A 6,941-nucleotide genomic window follows, 5' to 3' on the forward strand; every position below is an offset into this window, starting at 1 on the left:
AGCCCAGTGTGCTGTTAAAAGTTCCCATATGATTTGAGGGGTCTGCTCACGGAATCCACAGTAAACACAGGGATGCTAATGCATGTGTCCTTGGTCTTCTCTACTGCTGGCTTTAAAGCGCGCATACAAAGCACAGGCCAAAATGTTTTGAGGACCAGGTGTCTGTGACATAACAGAAGCATTGTTAGGCATATCTACAACTTGTTTACACCCTAATAATACGGCCTGCTGGCCAAAGGAAACCTTATCAATGTTATGAAATATTTGTATTTCTAGCATTTAATGTTTGCCAGATGTGTCCAGAACATCAACAAAGTACCAGAAAGGCCTCCAATTAGTTTAAGGACGACTCATTATGTTTGATAAATGATCAAAATCACGATTAAATAAAAGAAACCTTTGTAAAAATATGGATTTTTATAACCTATTATTATGAGAGATATCCAAGCAGTAGAATTAGATTCTGTTTCATGCTCCAGTGGCAGCTTGCCCGATGTGTTTTGACCCACCCTACTTGCTAGTCTTGCTGCTCTGATAGTCAGAACGGGCTCATACACGTTGCCTCCTGTGGTACGGTGGGCTGCTTCTTGGCACGCAGAGGGAGATGGTTTAAAATATCAGGGTGAGCTAACAGAGGCAGAGCAGGACTCGTCATTAGCCATTATCAGTAGAAACTATTCATCAATGTTGTCTGGTGCTTCTTTTCCGCATTTATCTTGAAAGGTGAAAATGCTATTGTGAGCCATTCTCCAACTGTTTTGTGGATTTGCAATGAAATATTTCAGCAGTTTCATCCATGGTTGCAACCCAGGCCAACTTTATGGCAAAATGGCATGGATCGCTTTGTTGATGATCATATAAGACATATAACATTCAAAAAGTCAATTTAGAATTTTTAAGGCATACCACTGCATGCTACTTCGAAGTTATATCATGCAATCGCCTATGAAGATAATGGGAAAAAGTCTTGAAGACTGTTTATATCTGCTGTAACAGATTTGTGAACGACAGGCATATTAAGTGGCCATTATTTACCAAAATCTTGGCTCTGTTAGTCATTCTGTCTTGGTAAATAGATGAAGATGTTTTTTTTCCAGACGACAGCTCATTTGTTATCTTACATGATCCAACGGCACACACACACACACACACACACACACACACACACACACACACACACACACACACACACACACACACACACACACACACACACACACACACACACACACACCTCTCTCTAAATTAACTTCCCTTGTAAATATTAACAGGTGGGGTGGGAGATGATGTCATCTGTGGTCGTGTTGGGCCCCACTTACCTCAGCATCCTTTATCGTGCACTCTGAGCTTGGAGGGTTCGGAGCACCATCCACCATTTCCTCTGTGAACACGATGACGAGAAACGCATTACTGCTCTGTCTGGCCGGCATCATCATCACGTAATTTAATCCCAAGTCACAACTATACTCAAGACTCTTGCAGATCCCATTACATAGCCAGTATCTAGTACCCAGTGTCGGAGGGCTTTTAAGTCCGACATCGGCATTTTAAACCCGGTGAAGAAGATAAGTGTTTCCCCGTTGTAACATAATATCAGCCCTAACGAGTGCTGGTCCTCAACTTTCACAGGCAGGAGTCGAGGCGATGGAGAAATATAAGAACACGACATTGGACGTCCTGCGATGGCCAATGTGGTGGCTGTGGTGGCCCATGCACTCTGTTTCTTGTATGCGTTTGCCACAAGGAATATCAGAACAAGGTGGTGGGGAAAGACGCAAAAAAAACAAACAAGGCTTGTGCGTTAAAGACTTCCCCGATCCGCACATTAGCCGTCTGTTGGCAGGGTAGACGTCTACTGGTGGCGTGTGGCCAGGAAAGCGTCATTAGTGCTTCTCCTTTGTGCGATACTGAGTGCAGAAAACCAGGGCCATTAAACTCAACATGCACGGTTCTATGTGACCCGGCAGGCTAATAAGGAATCACTCTATGCCGAGTTGTACGACAAAGCCACCTTGAGAATTCCACTCGAAGAAATAATAATATGTCCTCTACCTAGAGGACATATTTGGCTTGGCTCAAGACGAGGACACAGGGAGATGGTGCCGGAAGCCGGTTTATTGTAAGGTTTGCGCCAATGAAAAGTGAAGCTGGAGTTCCATGTTCCCATGCAGGAGATCTCTCTCTAGTGTGTGTGGTGATGGCTGGTTTAACCTGTGCACATTGATTCCACATTGATTGCTCAATGTGCAACAGGTGTGTGCAGCCTCACTCAGCCCCAGAGTCCAATCAGTCTGACTCAGGCCAGGTGAGGCTGCTTAACCCAGCTGTCATCCGTACAAACTCCACAGTAGAACGGGTATCCCCACTGACCCGGCTAAGCAGGTAAAGATGAGACGTAGATTCAAGGTCTGATCAAAATCTATGAGTTTTTATTTATTGATCCAAGCAGCGAGATCACCTGGACTTGATTTCAGGAGGGGGTTTGAAGACAATACGTGAAACCATTTCTTTGTTTTGCATATATGATCCAGTCTAATGGGGGACACGCCCACTTACATCCGTTGTGTGTCTGTGTGTGTGTGTTTGAGTGTGTGTCTGCCTGCCAGCCTTTTTGTCTGTTTATCTATTAATCTATTGATCTATTGATCTATAGATCGGCTTGGTTATGAATGGCTAGCTTCTGGAAGAAGGCATTACAATTTAAGTTACAAAACCTTACATAATTACAACGTACAAAATGTATTGTTTGTTGTAGATATCCAATAATGTTGATAGGGCATTCAATGCATTTTTTGTTGAATGTTATATAAGCAACAGTAGTTACACACTCCATGAGGTGAGAAATACCACACTAGGGTAAAGGGACACATCCTGACAAACACAGGTGCAGGGACATTTTTCTGATGCTTCACTGATACCCTTGACCTGACCCTTGACCCGACCCTTGACCCTGAGAGAAGCCTTGAACCCTGCATGCTTTACAGAAACACCACACCCTATATCACTGCACGTTTGAGGTGAAGAGCTATTCTTTAAATGGAATCTGTTAGCAAGGGCTTAGCAAATTTGTTTTGAATTGATTTCGTCTGCCTCTGTGTGTGGCCATTTAGATTTTAGACAATTCCTGGCACATTTGTGACCAAATCTTTCCACCTTATGCGATGCCTGGGTTACACTTATAACGTGGAAGCGGTGGCGGGGATTGAAAGAGCAGGAAGCAGCAAGCAGAGAGCTGGGAACAACTGACCGCCTAGCGCGTGTCCCCCATTATCAACCACCACCAGCGCGGCTCTGATTGCATCGTACCAAGACATGGTGAGGCGTGGCGTCGGCCGGCTGCACGATGAGTGCCTGGGATCTTCTAATTGTTGCGGCCACCACAAGACGGCCACAACATTTCCTCCCGGAGCCGACATGCAGAGCATATTGCATTAGGAAGCATTGAAAGCAATTCGTTTTTTTTGTCTCCGTTTTTTATTACTCTCGACGGGCTCGCGGTTCAGATCGTGTTTTGTGGGATGATGGAACCATAAGTCCGTCCGGGGGGGTTTGAGGCCTACTGTAAAAGGTGGTGTACATCGTTCATTTTGGCATTTAAATCGTAGAGCACAGTTGTTACAGTGGCAATCAGGGAATACTGCGATGCATTATATAATGTGGCTGAGGCCCAGTCATCAATGCTGTGATGCTAGACTTTGTAGTGCTATGGTTTGCTGTCTTCATCGCATGCCTCCATATTATCTCGATTAAATCTCTCTATTGAATGTTAATGACCGGACCAACGTGGCGAGTCAGACATTATTGTACCGGCATAAAAGGTTGCGGTCGACATTGATGTGGGGAATACCAAACGGCTGTTGTGTTTCCTGTGAGAGCTCCTTTCAGTCGTTAATCTCAAAAGTCTGGTCTAGTCTACGCCGCTCATTCAAGGTTTCATTGAGTGTTTGTTTGTGTTTTCCTTCTCAAATGTTCAGCTCTTCTATTCTCTGTGTTTTTCGGACAATGGGACCAGATGTGAGCGCTGAAAAGAGAGAGCCAAAAAGTGGGTGTGAAAAACAAAACTGTACAAGCTCGCCGTTGGATCTGAGCTCTTCTCTGCGGCCAGAGGACAGGTGGAGGAGTTGTTGCTCGGTCTTCTTTCTCTTCCCTTTCCTCCGTGCAAACAAGATAATTGTGAATCTGCTCAACCGTCTCTCCAGGACCGGAAGGTTTCACATTGCCCCTCTGGACAAAACGCTAAAAATAAAAATACATCAATCTCTCTATCTGGCTGTGGCCCACTGAATCACACACATTATTCTCTTTGACTGCACCCCCCCCTCCCCCCACCCTCCCCCCACCCGGGTCTTTGTTGTCGCCCCAGAGGCCAAGAGGACCACCCAGTCACTGACTGGGGTGTGATGGGATCCATGGCCGGCCAGAGAGCAACAAACAGCCGGTAACAAGCACAGCCTTGTGCTGGATAATGAGTCCTTGAACTGAGCTACAGATGTAGCATACGTTGGGATCATTCGGGAATGGTGGGCCTCTCTGTTGGGATGGATCTGGGCGAGGGAAATTAAACTCACCCAGGCCCGATTTGTATTCACTACAAATATGTAATTTGCACATTCTATACATGTGCTCTACACTCCTTACCGAGATCTTGTTTTTGCCAACTGGTATAGTACAATACTAAACTGGGCTCGTGTATAGTAGGCCTAATGTCCCCAACCTGAAATCTAGCTTATTATTGGTTGAACACCAATGGGCTACGTCACATAAAATTCACTTCCAAGCCATAGTTCCAATCTCATCCTCTAGATGACACCATTTCTTGCTCGATTGTAGCTCTTCTAATAATGTTGATTTATGCGTAAGTGGGTGCGTAACTACTTTCGTATATCATAAGCGTAATTATAGGTTGTTTGTCTAGAATGTATGCGTAGTACTCTGTGGAACGTAACCAGACCGTCTACTAGACGGTTCTGCCAGTTCATCAGGTTGAAACATTTCTATTGGTTTGCATAATCATACACGTCGTCCTCTTTTATCTTATGTCTGTAAAAACTGCTGACATTTGTCCTCCCCTTAAGACCTATATCAGCCGTTCTCTGCAAATCATGGGCTGTAAAAGGACTGCTAACGCATAACAGTTGGCCGGCCAGAGCACTTCAGTTGGCGTGCATTACTAGGATGGGTCAGTGATGGGGATAGCAGATTTTTTTTAAGGCGAAGTGTTGCTTGTTCTATTCGTCCTTGTACTGTTAGCAAGACTCTGGACCTGTTGGCCCAGAGCCTTGCTAACAGTATCCTTCCACTGTCACACACTTCATAAAGACCCAGCTTTTAGTCTTTGTTCCTCACTGAGGTGCAGGCTGTGCTTCACTGTGTTTACTGTAGTGTGTTTAAACATCTCTGGAGGATCTATACCGACCTATTGAAACGGGTTAGACAGTTTAGATACACGGTATAAACTGCAAGTCTTTCAATGCTGTCCGACAGACTTTACTGAAGTCAGTATTCTGTCATTCGGCACTTCACACACATAGCACTACTTAAATGCAGTCCATTTACCTGAAAGTGGCCAGCAGGTGAAATGTCGGACTGAGGTGATTGTTCAGTGTAGCATGAGCGACAGAAAGTTGATAATTGAAGTGTCCTGATATTGGTATTATTTCAGATGAGTGTTGTCAGCGTTTTGTCTGAGTGGTGTGTGTTTTGTTCCCGTATTGATCCACCCAGACCGTGAACGTTGATGTGCCCGAGACCCCACACTAATGTAACACAGTGGCCTGGCTAATTTTCTCCATTAAATAAAACCGTTTGCCATTTCTCATATTTCAAGAATATGCTGACACAAACCAAAACGCACACACACACACATACACACACAAATGCACACACGCACGCACACGCAAGCACGCACAGAGAGTGTGTGTGTGTGTGTGTGTGTGTGTGTGTGTTTGTGTGTCAGTTCCTCTTCCATCTCTTCCTCTTCCGCTATCATTTCCTCTGCCATCTCTGCTGAAAATGACTCAAAGTGATGTCTTCCTCGCTTTAAGAGAGTGAGCAAGAAAGAGCTGGGAGAAGTATTTATCTTGGGATTCATATTTTTTCACATCGGTCAAGTTATTTATTATCACTGGGAAAACAAATAACCTGTTGGAACATTTGACAGCTGACCATGAGAGCTGTTGCAGCCGTTTATCAACGTGTTTCTTCACACTGTGTCAATGTACTGAACACTAGTGGCTCAGCTTAGGGTGCAAACCTCACTGGTTTGTACCCTAAGCTGACAGGAAGTAAACACCCCCGAGAAGAAAACAAAAGGCCTTTCGGATTTATAGTCTTGGCATGGCTACAAAGACAATGGGGATGGCTTCATGGGGGGACTAATCAGAACCAACCAGGGAAATAGGCCCGGGTTTCAGAATGGAATAAAGTCAGCTGTGAAATGAGTTTGCATAACCCTTATCCTTAGCTCAGATGTAGTCATAGGAATGTACACAGTGTGTGCGTGTGTGTTCAAGTGTGTGGGCATGCATTTGTGCGTGTGTGTGTGTGTGTGTTTGTGTGGGCATGCATGTGTATGTGTGTGTGTGTGTGTGTGTGTGTGTGTGTGTGTGTGTGTGTGTGTGTGTGTGTGTGTGTGTGCATTCACATATCTGGCCATGCATGTGTGTGTGTGTGTGTGTGTGTGTGTGTGTGTGTGTGTGTGTGTGTGTGTGTGCGCGCGCGCGTGCATGTGCGCTCACGCATGCATGTGTGTACGTGTGTTTGTGTTTACACACAGCCACGTGTATGCCTGGCACAATGACCTCCCTCGGTGTAGGTGTGGCATTCGGTCGACCCTCCTCCTCCCTTCATCCTCCCCCTCCCTCCGTCCCTCCCTCCTGTCACTTTGGGGCATGGGGGGGAGGGAGTGAGTGAGGGAGGGAGGGAGGGAGGCAAGCCTAGTC

Source organism: Gadus chalcogrammus, chromosome 11, assembly GCF_026213295.1.
Source record: "Gadus chalcogrammus isolate NIFS_2021 chromosome 11, NIFS_Gcha_1.0, whole genome shotgun sequence".
In the NCBI taxonomy this organism is placed as follows: domain Eukaryota; kingdom Metazoa; phylum Chordata; class Actinopteri; order Gadiformes; family Gadidae; genus Gadus; species Gadus chalcogrammus.